Source organism: Sander lucioperca, chromosome 20 (assembly GCF_008315115.2).
Source record: "Sander lucioperca isolate FBNREF2018 chromosome 20, SLUC_FBN_1.2, whole genome shotgun sequence".
Taxonomy (NCBI): domain Eukaryota; kingdom Metazoa; phylum Chordata; class Actinopteri; order Perciformes; family Percidae; genus Sander; species Sander lucioperca.
Window position 1 is genome coordinate 7560322 of NC_050192.1, and position 22002 is coordinate 7582323.

A 22002-nucleotide genomic window follows, 5' to 3' on the forward strand; every position below is an offset into this window, starting at 1 on the left:
CTAGCCATCCCATTAATAGGCAACCAAAAAGCTGCAACATACACCAAAATAAATGTAAAACCTCCTGAACACCACTGTAACACCGCCACCCTATATAAAATGGCTGATGAGGTGGCTTGGCTCCGAAAACTTTCTTATCTTCTTACATCTTAAAGGCCCTGAAACCCCACACAGAAACAAAAATACTTGTAATACGTCCCTGAAACAATCCCAGCACTCAGGAGAATAGTAAAAGCTTGTATATATGCTGCATGTTACATTTCCCATTGTTTGGAAACGAAAGTCCACTCTATTTTTCCTTTTCAGTTTTCGCGGGTGCTTCTGCTTCTTCTTCTCCTCTGGGAAAACCAGACCGCATTGCATTGTGGTATACGGGAGTAAAATGTAGGGTGCATCGTATGTACACTCAAATTAGCTGTGCATTGTGGGTATTTTACAGTGGACCATAGTGAATGAAAATAACCACAGAGAATTCGAACACCACTAAAAAATGGCGAACACACTATATAGTGCACTATTCACTTGATAGGGAACGGTTTCAAACACAGCTATTGATTGACATCTTGCTGAGCCTCCTGTTAGCTCTGTTGCACCTGTGAGGGCAGGACAAATGACAGCTTTATAATTTTTTTTGGTAGAAAAGATTTGTGATAAATTCCCATCGTATGCTGCGTTCCAGACACAGTTTTTAGCCCGTAAGTTACGACTTCCAGTCACAACTCACGACTTGGTAGCGTTCCAGGCAAAGTCACGACAAACCCTTCTAGCTAGCATTAGCTAGCGGCTACCTAACGTTGACGTTAGGTAGACGATACTAGCGATTTCTAGTCTGCGACATATTTTGGGCTTCATAATCAATAAACATAACCTGTAATAGTACACAATTGTATGTGTATTGTTTTGATTACAATGTGCGGAATTAATTTACGTTGCCTGTTTATGTCTATTTATTTCTATTTCTCACCGTTAATCACCAGCGTCTGTACAGCATCAACAGGGGTCGCCATTGTTGTTTATGTGTGTGTGAGACGTCAAAAACTGTAACTGGGAGTACAACAATCTGGTACGAGTTCACGGATAGTAAGTTACAGGTTTGATTGACGTTCCAGGGCACTTTCACGGGTAGAAGGTTGTGAAAACACGGGTTATGGGTTGCCTGGAACGCAGCGTAAGTTCCGGCCCACCTTCAACCTGAGCAGAGGTCTAATCAGACAGAATAACTGAAATCAACTGTTTGGGTGTTCACAGTTTAACAGCCCCTCCCTGCTAAGAGGAGGGGCATAACAAGTCACACCTGTTGCCAATATCCCTGACTGAGCAGCTGATTTACCGCAGCACCAGACGTTAGACAGGTGCAGAAAACACTTTGAGAGGTAGGTACAGTATAGAGAGGCTCGGGATCATATATGATGAGATATTACAGCAACAGATTTAGTCAAGCTTTTTTACCCTGACATGAGAACAGGAACTAAACACACAAGAGATTACAGCTCCGACAGGTTAAACGAAGGGAGCCTTGACAGCTCTCTGCTGCCATGAAAGAAAAATATATTAACAGTCAATTTTACATATGCACTTTGATGTATTTGCCATTTACAGGATGGCGCATTAGACAACTCTTTGTTCGCCGTGTCTCTTACTTTAGCAAAAGTGAGTCCATTAAAAACGTGATGTTCCTCAACTAATTGCGCTGCACTCAAGCCGGCCTTTGAGGCTCTCCATCAGCATGAGACAGCATGCATATGCAGCGCTTGATCCCCTTATGGCCATTTAGGTGGCTGTTTACACTCCTATGAGCAGCAGCTGTGAGTCATGTGTATTGTGAATAAGAATAACTATGGTGGGTGTTTTGACCCAGCATGTTTGTTGGCTCTGGCCATCGGATTTAGTAATGAGAACAACAGACACATCTTACTGCAGTGCTAATCATATATCGCCCTACCTAGAGCATTTACATAATCCATTAACACATTCTCTCAAAGTTTAAATATGTAAAACTGTGTCTGACATCTGTCACCACGTGAGAACCACCTCTCTTCTGCATCTTAGTTTTTATTTTATTTTCAGAACCTTCCTATTTTATATGCAACCTCAGCGTACCAATTTATACTTCTCAGTTGCTACAAGAGCTACATTGTTAAATAACTCAAGTACAGCATGTATGTGTTTCTCAAACCACTGCAAACTTGATACATTTTAATTGACACCTAAGGTTCAGGATATCACCATTAAAAACTGTGCCTAATGGCTTTATTTTCACCCCCGAATTTGAAAACACATAAAACACTTAATGTTGATAGGATGATAAATCTGGGGAGAGAGCATTGTGAGATTGAGGAGGGAGGAGAGGCAGAGGAGGCTGTTTTTTTTTTCTTCTTGTAGGTGTACATTCATTAAAATAAAGTTGGTGTTACCTGTCCATCAGTGTGGTGAGTGGACCTGGAGAAAGAGGACGTGAATGTGTATGAAACTAGGTTTAACTTTGCCTGTTGAGAGCCACACACACATACTGCAGAGAGAGAGAGCAGGTCTTTTGAGATTATGTCCCCAGTAGATGTCAGTAAAACATTCCAATCCTCTGTTTATTTTCCCCAACAATATTGTCTCTATGGCAGGTTTAAAAAGTAAATACTAAATAATGTCAAATCACACTAAGCCTTTAATACCAGCAGCCCTATTTCCAAATGCAACATCGTAATAAATCAGGCAGGAATTCTCCTTTTCAAACAAGTGTTAAGCGGGTAAATCTCAATAAGTGCCAGTCAGTTATGATAAAATGAGTCATTCTGCTTTAGCAGCTGTCTTCAGAGTGAGGATGGCCATACAATGTGTATACAACGTGACGAAGACCAGGTCTCCTTGGCCATGGGTTCAGATAATCAACAGACTCCCTGCGGGGGAGTTCATGAATAGGGGAAAAAAGAACAAATGGGATGAAATACATGAATTTAAACTCTTCTATTGTCTACTTTTAATTGTTTCCATTTAGAATTAGTTTCAAGAAATGTCTTTAATTAAGTGGAACTGTTTAGTGATTTATTCAGTCTTGCTCCAAGATTTTCAGAAACTGATTTGTTTCCCTCCCACTGGCGGATTTCCTCCTCTCTTTGACTGGAAATAGGATTTTGAGAATGAATATTAAATTCAAAAGGCTTTAGTTTGGCGTATTTGCAGCGTGCGTTGGATGACAGGAGAGGATATTGTCACAGAGAGTAGTGATAGGTGAAGTGTGCAAGCTACGTGCACGCGTTTTGCTTTTCCTTGCATTCGAAATGTGCGCTCTCCTCGGTGCTGAAAGTAGAAAGTGTGCGTAAAGTTGCGGTAAATCTGCCTTTTTTCCTGAATGGAAACCACACTATCACCCAGACTTTCCCAAATTCGCAGGCAAAATCCTGTTCGTCTACCAGCAAGTTAAAGAATATGAATGAAATGAAAATGAAAAATTAAATCGACTCTAAATGCATTTAATAATAAATATGATGTCTTGAACCAAGCCCTAATAGGCTAAATGAGCTGACTTCCTTTGAAAAGTGGGGACATGTGTCTGATCTTGATGACATGAGGTTTAATTGGTGAATTGGCGAATAATGCAGTTTAATTTCTAAATTTAAAATATCGTGTTGCTGGACACACTCAGTCTGGTTTCCCCGAATTTAAAAGGCAAATAACGACTGTCATTATCGTCAAAGAAATGACAGCCTACTTCTAAGAGCTCTTTCTCTCTCTCTCTCTCTCTCCCCCTCCCTTTCTCATATACTCACACACACACACACACACATACTTCTCCCCCACCTTTCCACTTTCTCCCGTGCAGCCGAGGCGCTTTTCCTCTCCAAAGACTGTCTCCAGAAGCATGTCCTCAGACATGCAGCCACGGTGCGATGAAGCGGACCAAAAGACGCCACCAGCATGACAGCATGAAAGCAGGTAAGCCGACGCCTGGATAATCTTCCCCTTATGAACTGAACCTGTTTTCTGATAAAAACCAAAGGGAATCGTTATTTCTCAAGCAGGTTTATTTGACTCGCTGAGACCGGGAAATAGAGCGCTTGTTCCTACAGTGACTGAGCGAGCGGAGAGCAGGTTTCATTAAGTTGTCTTGCTAAAGGACACTCCGACAGAAGGGACTAGTTGATGCCAGGGATCGAACCTGAGACGGGAGAGTCTCTTTATAACCGTCAGGTTTGCTCTCACAACCATGTAGACACCTGTAATCATGATTCTGCAGCGCGTAAATAGGCAAAATATGAAAACTCGTTCAGTGAAATAATATTCTGAGTCGGTTTCCTTTACGATTTCAGACATGGCAAAGTTGTGTTTGACAGCCAGGGTGACAAAAGTGTCTAACTTTATTTTCAGGGAGATTTAACTCAGAAACCCCCCAGATCTGGGTGACTGTCAAAGATTTGAATGCCATGTAATCGGCTGAAATATCGCGGAGGAAACAGCCCTGCCAATATCTACTACTGGGGAAGCTGTGAATGATGAGCGCAAGGACAACGAACTGTTATACGCTTGATCCACAGCTGCCTGTGCCATATGACGCATCTTGGAGACGGAGAGATGAGAGCAGAACTTTATTTGTGTTACTTTCATATAGTTTCCTGAGCAGAAATAGTATCAGTACCAAATCATGCTGTAGAATGGTTTAATGTAATCATCAGTTTCATTTTTCAACAAAATACATCCAACCACCCGCACTTGCAGTAGATTGCGCGCTGTCTCATCAGATATCCGGTGCAAGCACCGTTTATCCTCATTTCTCAGGGTTTTCTCAACAGTTCTTCTTTAAGCGGTTGTACCAACTATGTTTTGATTATCTATCTTTAATACCAGTTTACCAGTAATGTATGCGCTCATGGCACTCTAATGCGCCTTGGATAAAAGCGTCCTCCGTGTCTTTTCATTCCTGTCTTCATATAACAGCTGGTTTCTCCAGAACTCCCCTCTTTCATGTGTGCTGAAAATCCTGATGTCTAATCATCCACACAGCAGAGATGCAGATCTGTGTGATTCTATATTTGCCCAGAAGCAGATTCCTCTCTTGTCTCCTCAAACCAATCAACCATTTTTTATTTCAGCGTGTTTGAATGGATGAATGGATGTTTTATGCTGCCATATGATTCCTGTGTTTTCAAGTCAGTAAAACCAGTACAATACAATCTGAAGCTGTTATACACGCATTGAGATCGGCAAACCTCATTAAAAATGAGGGGATTTTGCGTCGCAGCCACAGCCTACTTGCGTAAAAGCGCAATGCAAGAGCAGACTTGAGACGGCAGGCTTGTGGCAGATTGTATGACTGTGACTGTTGAGATGTTTTACGCGCAGAGTGGATCTCCCAAATCACGCTTTGGGCTTGTTGCCCATTAAACTACTGGAGGACTCGATATCCAAAATGATATAGCTGTGACTTATCAAGCCACTTTTCCGTTATACACAATTTTAGCATATCTTTTTTTTTTTTTTTTCCTTTTATCAGGATGACAATCACAGCAAATTAGTCGCGTCTATGTGAATTAGAAGAGGAGTGGGTGTACTCTTCCTATCATTTGGCTGGATAAATCAGTGCAGTGGGACGTGGTCTGCTTATGATGGATGGAGGTAGGTTCTAGTTTTGGATCATTTAACTTCACTCTAACATTGATGAGAGAGCGAGAGTCAGTGTAAGAAGAGCTGGTAAAACTAAGAATGAAAAGTAATTCTCACTTGGAAAAAATCTGTTTACTGCCGTTATTTCTGCACTGGAAAAAAACTCTGTATATGAGCCACCTTGCTGCCATGGATGTAAGGAACACAGTTTTTTTGTGATGATTATTTTAAATGTAATATTGCACCAGGGGTCAGTAAGTGGATATTTACAGCAGGGTCCCAAATAATACTGCAGACACAGTTCACCTGTAGCACCAACCTGTGCAGAGATTTGATATTCATTAGATATTTTGTTGTGTAGTGCGTGAATGAGTGCTGGGGCTTGACCTTGATTAAGTCTCTGGCTGTGATTGGTTTTGTTTGAAGAGAAGCAAAGGACTGATGTCACCTTTAGTAGCTGTTATTGTCACTGTGTGTAGGTCAATGCTGGCTTCATTCTTGCACATTCATGCAGATCTCCAATTAGGAATCTGATTTGGTGTCTTGCCAAAAAAAGAGGTCATGTGCATTTTGCTTCTGTTCGGTAAAAGGTTCCCATCACTTCAGCCACACACAGTTGTTTTTGTAACAGCCCTGCATCGGAGTGAAGACTTAAGAGTCAATATTTGTGTGTGCAGAATAATGTTTATCAGTCTGGCAACAATTTCAATCTGATCCAAATTTGGTATTAAAAGGTAACTGATATCAAACTACAGCTGCTGTACTTGAGATAAAACATAATTTGGTGCTTTTTCTCAAAATGTTAATTTTTGGTGGTACTTGATCATAACTGGGTGCCATCTGCACCTGAACCAAATGCTTTACAGAAGAGTAATTTGTTTACATGTAGATACAGATTCTGGACAGGCTGTTATATTTGCAACAACAAAACATTTAGTTTTTTTTATAAACCACTGGAACCTCAGACATGTATGTAGATATAAATTAAAGCTTCTGAATGTATTGCATAATCACATTATAACTATATTGTTGATTGTAGAAAATGTGATTATCAATCACATCATCATATCACATAAAACACTCCATTTCTTTTAGTACTGCCATGTTGTAACTGGCTATTTCACTGCACTACCCATATTGTTAACAACTTCAACTTTCTCAGTATTATCATATACTTGTTAATGTTCTCAGCCTTAGTTTTTCCTTGCAATATTTTAAGGACTGTGGCACATTTGAGTGCACTTTAACAACCTTTTACATCCTCCGAAAATATTAAGATTAAATAAGGCTGCATAATTCCACCAATTTTACCAAATGTGTTGTGTCACTGCTGTAGTCTCTGTGCAAGTTTGCAGAAGTTTCTCAGACTTGTTGCTACACTTATCATCCTCTTTGACATCCTGATGTTGATGGATGAGGTTTGGATGTACCGTGACTGAACAGTTATTTGATGGGTTTTTCAATTTCTGCCAACCCACTGAGGTTTACCGAGGTCAGACATGTGGCTTCGCTTTTTTTTCTTCTTTTTTTTCAAATGCCCTTGCTTAACTCTATTGATATTACTTTATAGATGCATATATTATGGACTGTGCATCATTTAATACTGGGGGTGTCAAAGTGCCTGATTGTGATGATGGCATGCATTGATCCGTGTATCGGGCTCGGCCAGCGATTCTGCATGAAGATTGCCTTATTGGCATGTTGGCTAATGCAGATAAGAGTAAAGTGACGTATGTAGGGAGTGTATTCATTCAAACATCTGTCACAGAATTTCCATGTTTTAAGAAACAACCACAGATGTTGTCTGTTGGTGCGTCTGAAAGTGATGCTTATTGCCCCGTGGTGAAAACAAGACATTAACAGGTATGGTCCTCGATTGATTGTTTGATGTTTTCTTTCATGTTGAAATATGAGGATGTAAACCAACACTGTGCTTTATTACAGCTAAATGTGTATGTGCGCACACACACACACACACACACACACACACACACACACACACACACACAAAACAAAATATGACTCTTTCTTGCTCACACTCAAAGGGAGGACAGAGAGAAAGAGGAGAGATTGAAGGACACTCATGCCAAAGCTCCTACCATGAATGCACACAATTTACTAAATCTGTGTATTTGGCAGTGGTGGGACCAGTGTTTGAGGGGAGGTTGCTTTTGTGAAAAGTTAAATTTAGCCGGTGGGGTGCCTCATTCCATGGACATAAGCTTCTCGGTTGTAGAGCGGTTGCACAGTGCACATTAGTGATTCTGTGTAGCTGGCACACACAGAAAGGAATGTCTAATTATCACGCTTTCAACCGCAGTAGGCTCCTCTATTTGCACTGAGCTCCTGCTCTAATCGCTTTCTTTTTCTATCATTACACACTTATTTACTTTATTTATACGCAATTAAAAATGTTATTTTTGCTCCGTGTGGTTGAGCCGGGAAGTCCACGCAGCATCGGCTGGGTGAAGGAAGGTCTAAATTGAGCAGAAACAGAAGATTGGCTCTGTTAATGTGTGGAAATTTTGTAGAAGCAATAAAAAAGAGGTTATATGAAGGAGTTTTACATAACACTGAACATGCAGTGCACAAGTGTGTCTATGAGTCAGTGGATGAAGGTTGTGCCAAGGAAAAGACTGACAGAATGTATTTGACTCGTATCTAAATATGGTTTCATCAGCTAAATGTAAACCGTATCCACATTCAGTGTATGCAGATTTCCACATACTGATGCCGTATCTTCAGCTAGTGGGACAAACGGCTAGTGTACCCTTTAGCTGTGCTCCTTATCAGATGCTGAGTGATTGCAGAGCTTACAATATGAAGTGCCACTAAACCACCGCACGGAGTGGCATTGATTGTGAAGGATGGGAGGAGGGAGATTCCTCCTTAAGGTCATTATCTAGCAGACAGAAAGAGTTAGACGAAACAAACCAGTGTAATTGCATTTGTAACAAAAGACTTGTAATCAATGGACTAAGCATTATTTACAGCATTGTGTCAGCACATTTCATCAACATAGCAATCCTTCATCATACAAGGTACAATTCCAGTGAAATGTTATTCCATCAGCTCCTTCAACTTGTGCACGATTCATCATAAAGCAGAATGTGGCCGTCAGACCGGCACACAGAAAAAGGGCAGCGGAAACAAGCTGTTGATATAGCAAACTCATTGGCAAACAGTTGCTCACTTACACACCCAGCAGACAGATTTGGAGCAACACTAGCATTCATTTAGGGTTGTGTTTCTGGCCAACCAACGAATGTAAGTCCAATTTTCACTCTTCTTTACGCTCTCTTTTTAGTCTCCAACTCCTGAGGGAAATATCTGCCCCTTTAGCTGCTAAACGCTCCAATATTTTCACCAGCTAACTACTAAATTTGTCTGTCTGCTGCTGTACAGTGGGTTTTTGGTCAAATTTTATCGCTATTAAACAGCTGCATCCTTTTTAGAGCAGTTAGAGTTAATCAAAACAGTAAAGTTGTGGGCTGTCAAACCAAAACACTGAGCTGAAAGACGCTAAAATGTTCCGTAGAGCTGAGGGGAAATGCAGTCGGGTACTTCTACAGTATGTGGGTTCGTCAATAAGAGCTACACCTTTCACGTTACGCATGATCATGCCATCCATTTTTGATGTAAAACATAACAATTATAGCAGCTTTAAAGTTGAAATGTGAGCAAACTATGACTGCAAATGTACTATGTATTCATCTGTACTTAATATGTCTTGAAAAAATAACAGTTTTTCAAGTAACTGAACAGTAACGTAACGGTACAGAAGTGCCATACAATTCAATTCAGAGTTTTTATTGTCATATGCACTGTACAATTAAATTCTTCCTTTGCTGTCCACAGAATGCCAAACAATGTAAAATCTACAATATATACTACAAATATACAAAATAAAACAATTTTACAAAATAAAACAATTTTAAAAGGTAGCATGTGAAAAATACAGCAATTACAATTCAGTTTCATTTTCTGTGGCACATCACATAAGATTTTTTTTTTTTTTAATCAAGCTGGCTGTAAATTGTCCTTGGAAATGTTAACTTACAAGATACTTACTAGATACTCCTTTCATACTGTATCACCATTTCATGCCAGCATAATAAAGCATTGTAAAAATCTGAAAAGGAGCTCAGTTTGCGACAGCAGCAGCAGCAGTTGTAGTGCTACTCTCTAAATCTCTGGAGATCCTTTTGTTCTCTGCTTCCAAAAGCCTCAGGTGTTCCTCAGTCTTGCCGCTTATCCAGCAATAATGTCGGGAGGCCATTCCCTGCTCTTAATTACTCCAAACCTCAGTACCACATGATTCCAGCAGGCTACTTCAAGCTCTGGCTCTGCCATAAACATTGGCTACATACAACATTTAGTATGCCCGTCTGCTCTCATTGGACCTTAGCAGGGAGGGTTATTGTAATTGCCAACAGGCCTAATTCTTCTGTGATGCGAGATCGGAAGACAGACAAAATAAAGGGTAGGATCGAGCTTCCTATCTGACCTACAGCATACACATTCACACACAGTTGGGGTGCACACACAGAGAGACTAACATTTTGAAGAGAGCTTGGTGATGTTTTTTCAAGATTTTGAAGTAGCCCTGTGTGACTTTTTCTTCTCGTGGGCCAGGAGCACTAACAAGCAATTAGCCAACGGGAGGATTGCTTTGTATTCCAGGGGACAAAATCCAAAGCTTACAAAGTCTAAGACTGCTATTTTTTGTTTTTGACAGGGGGTTTTGCTTGTTCTGGGAAGCAAAAGCCACTGAGTCTGATACAGAAGCAGCTCAGAATCATTTAGACAGACAAACAAGATCGAGGGGAACATTTTAACACTTTTAGAAAGGAAGCAGAAAATGCGCAAGCACTAGACATGGATGTACCTTGACTATCCCATTGAGAGTTTTGTAGATGTAATACAGATTACACTACAGTATGTGTGATGCATGAAGCACCAAAGCTAATCCATACACTTTTAACTGCAAGCCAATGAGCTGCTGGCAGCTGACTTCTATATAAATAGGCAATAAATGTCTAATTGTATTCCTGAAGGTATTGCTGTCCTAATTAAAGGCCTGCCTGAAGCTAAAGCAGAAATGATAGCCAAATGGAGGGATCATGCACTTGATGTCAATAATGTCAATGCTCTCTTGTACTTCTGCTGTTAAATCTGAATACAGTTTGTTGGTCTGTTGGTCAGTCCACCACTTTGGTCCAGACTAAAATATCTCAACAAATACTGGATGGATTGATGGTGATGCTTAAAGTCCTTAAAATAAAAGTCTCCTCCGAAATCTGCCTATGCGCGCAGCAGTAAGATGATGAACATGGTAAACATTATGCCTGCACCTGACTTCATTTCTTTTTTTTAATGGAAATTTGGTCGTTATTTAATTGGCAGATTACCAAATAATAATTACATCCTAAGCACAGCTTCACAGAGTTGCTAGCATGACTACAGACTCTTGTTCAGTCATTTTTATTCTGTTAGCCACCATATACAGCTACTTTCTTTAAAGGTCCAATGTGTAGGAATTTCTCCCATCTAGCGTTGAGATCATATATCGCAATCAACTCTCTTGCACCACGCAGCTCAAAGTACGTATTACAGCTACGGTAGCCTTCACGCTTCAAAAAGCCGGTCAATATAATTTTTTATTTTTCTGGGCGAAGAAGAAGACTCCTGTTCCTGAAATTTGGATTTTGAATACGTGTGGTCCTCCATGTTTCCTTCTTCAAACTTGCTGGTGCCGGGAAGCTATGATACCCATTAGCAGCATTAGCAGCACCTGTGAGTTTATCATGTGACAGCGAAAACACGAAAGGCGGAGCAGTATGTCCTGTATGTCCCTTACCAGCTAACGTATTTCAAGATGGCACATGAATATGGAGCGTCTACCCCAGTTCATGCGAATGTAAATGTAACATTTCAAGCCACAAGGAATACTTGGAATTGATGGTGGAGGTAAATATTCATGAAAAAGGATAAGTATGTGAATGGGCAACACAGATTTTGATAATGAACAACTAAACACGTTACACACTGGACCTTTAAGTGTTTTAAAGAGTTTTTTCAAAAGTGTCACAACTTGAAATTTGATCTATATATATTATAACCATATTGGGGTTTACATTATTCAGCATCAACGTCTGCCTTCCATTACCAAAAGCCTGAAGATATAATTGTTGCTACAAAAAAATATGCTTTGTAATATCTTTCTGAGAAACACATGAAAGGCTTTCTCAAGTTCGGTTTTTGCCTAAGGGCTGTGCTTGATTATTATCATTGACTCTTAGACTTAGATTTGTGAATGTTGAATCACCTTCAACATCTAATTACAGAAAGAAGATAAACATGTGCTTTATTGCTTTCTGTAATTAGAATTTTAATCATTCTCTGTTGGCAAAATTTGTCTGTGGGCTTTTCTAAGAGTTAGAGAAATTTGCTCCCCTGAGACCAACACAAGTCCATTGACCAGAAACCGCCATTAAAAATGGAACATCAAATTCCACCACATAAACTCTGACTTTCCTGTCCGCCAAAGTTTTGATAATCACTATTTTAAGAAAACATTTGTTAAAATAGCATAAGGGTTCTTTCTAAAGGTTCTAAACAATTCATCAATGCACAGGTGACAATAACAGAGACACGTGAAGTCAATCTAACATTTTCCAAAACTGTGTTGAACAATTATCCTCTTCACATTCCAAGCTCAATAAAGAGCGTGTAAAATCAAAGCCTCTGAGACAGACGACTTGACACAAAGCTAAATACTGTGTACACATTCAACAGATAAATACAGACCCTGGCCCTGGATGTTGTGGATCAAATCAAAAAGGTAAACAGACACTACAGCACTAGCTGAGGCAGCGAGGTGGTGGTGGCTGCTATGCATTCCATCCAGAGTCGATATTATGAAGTCCAGTGACAATCATTGTCTGTTATTGTTATTGGATTCTGTGTCAGCTCTCGGTTTATTCCCACCTTCTTGCAAGTGAAGACCTGTTTATTGCCTCAGGTATAACTGGGTTCATCCTGTGTTTCTTTATTGCCCAAAGGCACTTTTATGTGGACAGCCAGTTCAATTTATAGGCTATGTCTACACTGTCTTTTTAAAAGTAAACGTGCGACAAAACCCAGATAATGGTAGTAAATACCACTGTCTGGTTTGATGGCATTTGGTAAATGTCTGCCTTTTTGTCCCTCAGAAAAGACAACTGTCCTGTTTGTGTGGTGCCATGACCGGGTTATTTAAGAGACAAAACATAGCCTGAGATTACATGTACACTTGGTACGTGCAGCGTGTCAGAGCATCTGAGACCTGGATGTCTCACTTTCTCTCCTCAGGCTTCACTATGAGAAACCAGTGGACATTGTACTTTATCCAAAGCTTTGTCAGATTCATAGTTCGGCTTGACATTCTCAAAGAAGATCCCTGAAGGTCTGTGTTACTTGTTCCAGGTGAATGATTTGACATTTGAAAGAAATGCCAGCAAGAAGGAAATTGGGCACTTTTTGGTTATCTGAGCTTGTGTGTGTTGTGGAACTTGTAGGGCTTATTTTTTTTGCATTCTGCAGTGGACACACAGTTAAGTTCTGTACATTTCCCAACCAGTTTTGTGGAATCTCTCTGGCCTCCCAATGAGCCGTCTCTCCGTGTCAGAGCAAGCAGCCTATCTGAAACGCTGTTATTTGACTTGACAGGAACAGGACTGCCAACAGAGTCCAGAGAGTACACTGTGTCAGTTGAGCACAAACAGACCGTGGGATAGATTTACTATGGCACCCGCAGCCCCTACGTTCATACTCTCTGATGGCCCTTTTTGACAGCCCTCTCACAAACAAAGCTGTCATGGCAGAGAAAAGACATGTCTGATCATATGAAAAAACTTGAAATAAGAAACACCTTCCCCAAGTTATTATCCTGTGTTACTGAACTAATTGTTCTGCCATCACTTAATATATGTCAAACAGCAGTTTTGAGTATTTAAATACAGTAGGCCTATCTAAGTCCCTGTCTTTTCTCTAAGATATTAAACAAGATGTTGAAGTAATTAGTGCGTAACTTTTTGATATTAATGAACGTCCGTTACATTCAAGCCAATGCAAAATGAGTTGCTACAAAGCTAATTAAGACTATCAGCTCCACACAACTCTCTCTGTATTTCTCAGTATGGCTGTGTTCAGAAGATTGTGTCGTCTGGCAACTTTTGCGCGCAGAAACTCGAGTGAAGATAATTCTTAAATATAACTTCTGAAGAGTCCATCATGTTTTTTTAATCGTCCGTGTCCTCCTTGGCTAATAGCTACTGTGTGGATGGATTGTCTTTTCACATAGACAATCTGAAAGCTCAAACAGAGAGCATTACCATGCAGGTACATCTCCACAGCTGTCTCTATTTAGTTTGTCAATCAGGAGAAGAGTACAAGAGACAAGGTCATCCCATTCCTTTCCAATTTTACACAATTTTCCAGCCCAATCAATACTTCCCAACATGGCTAAATCAGAGAGGTCTCATTCCAGTTGCCTGATAATTGGAAGCTGTTAAACATGGAAGACGGGAGAGGAGTATCAATTTTGTGTGTGTGTGTGTGTGTGTGTGTGTGTGTGTGTGTGTGTGCGCGCGCGCGCGCGCGGGTAGGTTTGTGCGTCAAAGTGGAGTAGAGGAATACTGTTACTAGTAGGAGATGTATTCTGATTGGAGTATGAAATTACACAGTATGCTGGTATATGTATTACATCTTGATGGAAATAATAAAAATAATAAAAAAAAAGAAAAAAAAGAAAAGAAACTTTAGCCTTTGGTGCTTCTAGTGTTGGCAGAGTGTACTGAGTTACCAAGCTACTTTGCCAAGATGCACAAATAAAAAAAACGTCTACTCTTAAAGTGCTCATATAATCCTTTTTGGCTTTTCCCCTTTCCTTTATTGTGTTATATATCTTTTTGTGCACGTTATAGGTTTACAAAGTGAAAAAGCCCAAAGTCCAACCCAAAAACATACTCTGTAGCTAAAACAGAGAGCTCAACGCACAGGGTGAAAAGAGGAGCTGCAGCAATGTGCAGTACAACGAGTATATGGTGTTTTCTGAAAATTAAACCACATAAACCTATTCTGGTACAACCTCTAAATACAATTATGAACCTACAAATATAGCCTGCTAATGAGTACATGTACATGTACATGCTTTTGAGCATGGTATACCATAGCATTTAGCATTGGGCAGCATTTAGACAGAATATCAAGCTATTTGTAAAATCCTTATGTAAACCCAAACTTAAAAAAGTGGCTTGTGTATGTAAATTGAGAAATATGTGAGTTTTCATTAAGGATTAGGATATATATGGCTTGGGTCTCGATCACATGCATTGCTAGCCCTTTCTTTGACCTTATTACATTTTACAGACTTTATTCAATCAGAAATGTTACCAGTTTAGATAACTCTTCACACGATGAGCTTCTGTGCTCACAGGTACTTTAAATATTATTATTATAGAGCTAAAGGTGATCCAAATAAAGAATAAAGCTTATTTTGTTTTCACAATTTATCTTTTTATTTCACTTTTTATGTTGTGAGCCGACACAACCTCCAGTAATCAGTGCTGTCATTAGTGCTTTATGAGAAGCAGCTGTGCTAAAAAGGTCAACCAGTTTGCTCCAAACACACATGGTGATAACATCCATTGTAATGCAATACAAAGTATGTTTACAACAGGTGCCTAATTAGAGTCATTAAGGTGTCGTTTATTTTAAATTAGATCGAATAAGATACAAATTAAGACCAGGTAAAGGCAAACATTTCAGACGTTTTAGAGTAACCTGAAAATACTGAAAACATGTGACTGGCATTGTATTCGATTATCTAAAACAGGGATCTTTAACAGGGGGGTCCTCAGGGTCGATGCAGGGGGGCCTCAAAATAATTATAAAATACAAAATAAAAGTTAATTTTTGAAAGTTTTTTCAAAAATGAACATCAGTAAACACAAATCCAACATATTGTTAGCAAATATAAACTCCCACTGCTTACTGGCCTAAAGGTAAGGTAGTCAGTAATTAGCCATCCACAGATACAGTTAATCCTAAGGATTCACTGTGCCACATGTATGTTTAACATTAAAACAGTATTTATAAAACCATGCCAACAATTATTAGGCTATTTTAAAAGCTTTGTATTATATGCAAAAAAAAGTATACATAAAGGCTTTAGGCCGCCCTACACGTTATAGTAAGTCCAGTTTAATATGCAACTTAATTTTATACATAATGTGTAGTAGGGGGTATCTGCTCCATCTCTATTTCAGTTAAGGGGTCCTGAAGGTTGAAGACCTCTGATCGAAAAGATGACATGACCATGACATGCTAAGTTTGAATACAACCAAGGAGTCTTGTAGCATGGCATCCTCTCTTTTTCTCTCCCTCTCCATGTTTCCTGTTGTTACACTTTGTCAGCTTTTGCCTTAAAACGACAGATAAAACAGCCATAAATTAAAGAAAGAAAAATGTAAGACTATAATAGAAAAGATAAGTAATGTGACCTTGACATTTTGTTTCAGTGCAGTATAAACACTTGAAAGAGTTTTTCTTTGTATCTTAATTAAGTGAAAGAAGAAAGTTTTATGCCTTCAGCCAAAATGTCCTTATTAGGACATACATTTATTTTTGTAGATAAACTAACATGAACCTTGTATCAGTGCGATCCTATCTTTAAATTACTCTTCTGTGGGTGTGCGATTGTGTGTTCGGCGTAATTACGGCCTTGTCGAACGACCTTTGTTCAGAAGACAACGAGCCAGACTCGTCCTTGAGGTCACTTCTCTATCATACTACAGGACTTGCAAAGCGAGAGCATTCAGCTAACCTGATAAGAAGGACGATACCTCATCTCAAGCGCTGTAAACTATGGCAACAGCACAACTGACAAACATAAAAATGACTCGAGCTCTGAGTACAACCCTGTCATGGCCGTACATGTTAATTGCTCTGGAGCTGTATTTGAAACCGTTCCCTTATTCACTCACTCACTCACTGCGGTTGAGTGTTTATTAAATAGTGAACGATATAGGGAAGGACCATACAAGATTTTGGACACTACACTGAAAATTTCATCGTTGCGTCAGAAGATGCGCCATATATTTGGGTGACGGAAATTGGGGCATCCAGCATCAAGTAAACAAACGAAAACAAAAACACTCATAATACGTCCTACAACAGTTTAAAAAAAGTTTAAAAGCTAGGTCACTAACGTGTCAAACACAGGAAATGCTTATACTTAAACGACTTACATTTATAAACAAAAACCTCATTTTTTTTCAGTTTTCGTCGGTCCCTCTGCTTCTTTTTCTTCTTTGGAAAAAACATGACCGCAGTGCATTGTGGTTTACGGGAGTAAAATGTAGGGTACATCGTGCGTATGTACACTCAAATTAGCTGTGCATTGTGGGTATTTTATGGACTATATAGTGAATGAAATGAACCACTTAGAATTCGAACACCACTACAACATGGCGAACACACTATTAATAAATACTAATTTGATGTTTTTTGCTTCTCAAATAGAGATATTTGCTCCCTAGAGGCGCCATCATACAAGTTAAATGATGATAATGATTCCTGCAGCCCAACAGATTCGTTATGGCCACCATCTTGTCAGGCATCTCATTCCTGGAATTAATCCAAAGGAAACTGAATCCCCATTCCTCCTCTTAAGAGTTAATTGCAAATCACAGTGTCACTTTTCATGGTGCTGCAACAGTCCCTTGAGTGCAGCTTGTCTAATTATCTGTTGGCTGGTGATTTATTTGGTCACTTCTTTTCTCCTTTCCGTCCCCATGCTAGCATCCTTCACTCCCTCATTCCCTCTCCCCACTTCATCATTCTGCTTATCCTATAGTCTCGCTCTTCTCATCTTTCCATCTCCCCTCCTCGCGCTGTTCTGCCTCTCTCTCTCTCTCTCTCTCTCTCTCTCTCTCTCTCTCTCTCGTTTCCTCTCCAGAGCAGGAATGATCTGGTTCGCCATGCCAGTGCTCAAAAACGAAGCTGCTGCCCTAGAAAAGCCATGTTAATGTTGACTCTGGGATTAGATACTGCTCCAAGACACACAGCAGTGACAAATGTATGTTCCAGCTTGAGTTAACCAAGCCCAATAACAGCACATACAGATCAATGGCTTTAACTGAAAACTGGGAGATGCTTTGCAGACAGATTGTAGATATGAGAAAATAGTATTTCAAATGTACTCACCATGGAATGTTCAAATGAGCTGTTGACATGTGCTCGTAGTAAATAACTAACCAGTATAGGCATTTTGGGGCATGTCTAGGTGCATTAGTAAGAGGTGTTAATAAACAGGAAAGTAGAAGAGTGGCTAACCAAAGTATTGGTTCAGCCATCTGATTGTCAACGGCATTGACAAGCTGTCTGCCTGCTCCTGCTCTACCACTCCGACCTCCCTTAACCTCCTCGGTACAATCTGACAGCCCGAGATATGCTTTTCTCATGGAGAGGTGTGTGCATCTGTCTGTCTGCCATTGCGTTTAGCTGCATTTATATCTGAGGATTGCTGTGCCAGTGACCCTGGCTGACGTACATAGGCAGTCAGAGAGGAGTTTCCTCTGTCTGCCATCCCCACGTTTCTACTGTCAGTCTTTGTCCATCTGGAGCCCTTAGAGCAACCATGCATGTCTTCCCTCCATCACAAAGATGGTCTCTGCCTGCTAAATCCACTCATGTTGTTCTAGCTTGATGTGTAATATATTAAAGAACTACCTAACTATATTAGGTATGTTTCTTATGAAGCAAATCCTAATGTAAAGCTCCACCATAATGTTTTTTATGTAAAAGAACAACTAAAAATCACTCAGCATGTCTGCTTAAATCCACTGATTAAAGAACCAAAAAATAATTAAAAAAAACTAGGGCTGTCAATCGATTAAAAATGTTTATCTAATTAATTACATACTCTGTGATTAATTAATCAAAATTAATCGCATACATAATTAACGGTGCCTGAACCGATACTTTTTAAGAAAGTAAAAAAAGAAAAGAAAAAAAAAAAGGGTACTAAACAACAGTCGGTGACATTAAAGAACGGCTTGTTTATTGCTAAGGCCATATGGTCAATTAAATGATTTAATAATAATGTATAACAATAACAATAACTTATTTCACTAGTAATTTGCTGTTGAACGACAAAAACAACCACCAGATGGGAAAAGGACATTTACAATAACTTGAAATGCACCACGAGGCTGTAGTTTACCAGTTTCATTGAACGCACCGTCTGTGTTGTTTTTCCGACATCGGCAGCTGCAGATTGTTACATCCCGGTGTTGAATCATCTACAGTAAAACACAGTCAAACTTTACACTGTTTAGCGTTAGCTGTCAGCATTTTAACCGTGTTTAATCCAGCTACTAGCTAGCGGTAGGCTAACGTTAGCTGCTGTCGAGTATAGTGTTAACCAGAGTGATAGAGAAAGACATGGCTCTGGTGTTAACTAGCGTCACGTGCAGCGGTGTTTGTGTCTGTTTCAGAGCATCAGAGAGAAGTGCAGACATATCAGTGGCACCAGATTTCGGTAGCTAGGGTTGGCAGGAAGAAGATTTTTACAAGTAAATGTTCCAATTAATGATCTAGGCAGCACATTCTCGTCTCCCTCCTTCATTTTACAGACGAGTGGTGGCTAGAACGGCTCCAGGTCAAACGTCAATATGGAATAGATTTATCTGCGTTATTTTTTTTAACGCGTTATTTTTTCTCAGATTAATTAATCGAAATGAACCCGTTATTTTGACAGCCCTAAAAAAAACACATGCATGTCCAGACTTTGGGTATGTGGACACTTCTTTGTACAAAGTTAAATGCCAAACCAGCTGACTCTCAAATATAATTAAAATATGGAATCCCTAGTCATTTCATTGGCTACAGAAAACAGACGTGCCATCTATACTGTAGATTTCGGACAGGACATTTGGGATCATTCTTTACCATTTACGGTGGGCTGAAAATCAGAGTATGGGCAACATTTACTGTAAGTTTGAGAAACTGGGTTTCTCCAACGTTTTTATACTACGTACTGTAACCTTTTTTAAATGGACAATTTTGTCATGGACCAGCTGACCAACCACACCGTCAAAGTAATTTCCACAAAAAATGGCCTACAATAGTCTATGAAGTTATAGAATTATTGTTTAGCTTTTTTTTGGTTGAATCAAATGGCTTTCTTTGGGCCCTGTAGGAAATGTTCCGAGGCCTGGTATCGGTCCAGGAGTTAGAAACCTCTACATTAGAAGAAGGGAAAATTACCAGTAGCCAAACAACTTTCAAGTGGCTATTTCACAATATCAACTTGTGAGCACTGCTTACATGCAGATTATAAATAATAATTTCTTGCAAATTGCGGATATATTTGGAAGTCCGACAGGGCTTTTGCATGCTGATTAATGGGTCCAAAAGGTATCTCATGTTGCAAATAGCAGCTTGCATGTCCCACATTTGATGAACTGTACCCCAGATTAGTTGACAGCACGAGCAGCCATTAAAAGAACTTCATCTGAAGGCTCTTCTGTAGTTGCTTCTAGCGGTTTATGCTTGGAGCTGTTGCCTCTTTCAACCCTTTGGTATCTGCCAAAGTTGTTATATCAGCGTGCTGTGTGCAGTTTGCTAACTTCTGGTCATGGGTTTTTTGGGTAATGAAGTTTAAAACATTCAAATATTTCTGCCAAAAGAAAAGAAAAGAAAAAGTATCCTGCTGCTGCTTTATGTGATAATCTCACCAGAGAAGTCTGCTGTAGAAATATAATTCCCTACATCTTTGATTCAGTGACAAAACTGCAAAACAGCTGGTAAAAATTAGATTAAACATCCGGGGCCTGTTTCACAAAAGCAATTTGTGAGTACTGCTTATTTGCAGATTGCAAATGGTGGCGTTGTCACGTTTCACAAATGATTGCCCCTTCTTGCATGCTCATGTGAGAGTTACCAGTATGGCGTTTGTTTGGTTTAGAGAAATGTGTTGAAATTAACATGAGAGCAAATTATCATGTTGCACATTGCATCTTGCATGCTGCACATTTGGTGAAACCTGCCCCCCAGTTTAGAACATGCAAGCTTTAATGATAAGTGCATTGCTATACTTGGATTGGAGGACATTTGCAAAGCATAATACAGTACTAATAAAATCTTACCTATCAAATGTGAGAGATTTGAAAATTTAGCAGACGCAATCAGTGGCTCCACAAAATTACACCAGGCATCCATCTTGGGAGATGATATTGCTCCACTTTCTTGACACCAGCGTGGTTTGTAGCAGTTGCAGGGTAGATGCAACGGCACATATAACGTTGATATGAGGAGGTGCAGCTTGCTTGGAAATCTGCATCCGTCATGCAAAAATCATCCTCCACCCTGGCCCTTTGAAGTCATGGCTTGGATCTTGTGAGGCAACATGGCTTTATCCACATAACTTTATCCACAGACACACCAGTATGAAAAGGTTCTGCTGCTGTGCAGCCGCTTATTGAAAAATGCATCAAACTCCCTATGCATGAGGGATGTGAAATGTTATGAGACCAAGTGTAACGCCGCCAAGTCAATCAATTTCCAATTAAGCCATGCTCCTCAGTCATCCATAATTCTTTTTAGCATGTCAGTGGCTTTTTAATCTTTTCATACAGAAGGTGTGCTTAACCCATGCACCCTCTATGAAAAATGTCAACTAGTGTGCGAAGAATTAATTAAAAGCGACAATGGGTCTGATGGATAATGTTGAAATTTTCCCAGCGAAAAATATAGTTCATTTGTTTTAATTTAATGAATGCCCTCAAATCAGGATGGCAGATCCACTGAGGTCCAACCCACTCATTTATAGCTCAAAAACTCCAGAGATTCATAGCACCCCTTTACTTCACCATATGAAAAATGTATTACTTAATCTCTGTAACAAAACCGGGGTAACTTTAACTGGTATCGGACTCTACTGTATTGTATCGAGTTGTAAAACCCAAATGCTGTTCATATATTTAACTTTTGTCCTAGGTAGTATATTGTTTTTTTCTTGTCCAACTGCTTTGTTGGACTGGAAATTGCAGAGATTGCCACAGATGAAGCAGTACTCAATTCTAGGGAGATAAGGAGGCCTGGTTTTTCAAGTAAAAGCTGTCAGTTTGCTCAGTACAGAGAATGTGATTGAGCATATCTGGTGGCTGCTTACACCACAGTCGTGCCATCTTCTTCGATACGGCGATTGATTAAGCTGTCCCGACTGGGTTTTCATTGGCCCGGTGCCCATCCTGGGGCCAAAATACACCTGCACTGCCTGTCAGCTACTAAAGTTATGACATCATGAGGCCCCTCATAAGGCACCTCCATTGTTTTGAAATGAAGGCACATCAATTTCATGGG

General features: G+C 39.8%; 1 protein-coding gene across 2 annotated transcripts in view; it reads left to right on the forward strand.

Annotated features, from left to right (window-relative positions):
• Positions 1 to 3751: 3751 nt before the first annotated feature.
• chrm2a (cholinergic receptor, muscarinic 2a) overlaps positions 3752 to 22002 on the forward strand; it is a 77096-nt gene continuing 58845 nt past the window's right edge. Inside the window, exon 1 of one of the 2 annotated variants that reach the window (XM_031313380.2) lies at positions 3752 to 3927. The gene's annotated coding sequence lies outside the window, so the exon portion shown is untranslated. The remainder of the gene's footprint in view (positions 3928 to 22002) is intronic. The other variant, XM_035995970.1, reaches the window with a different exon arrangement.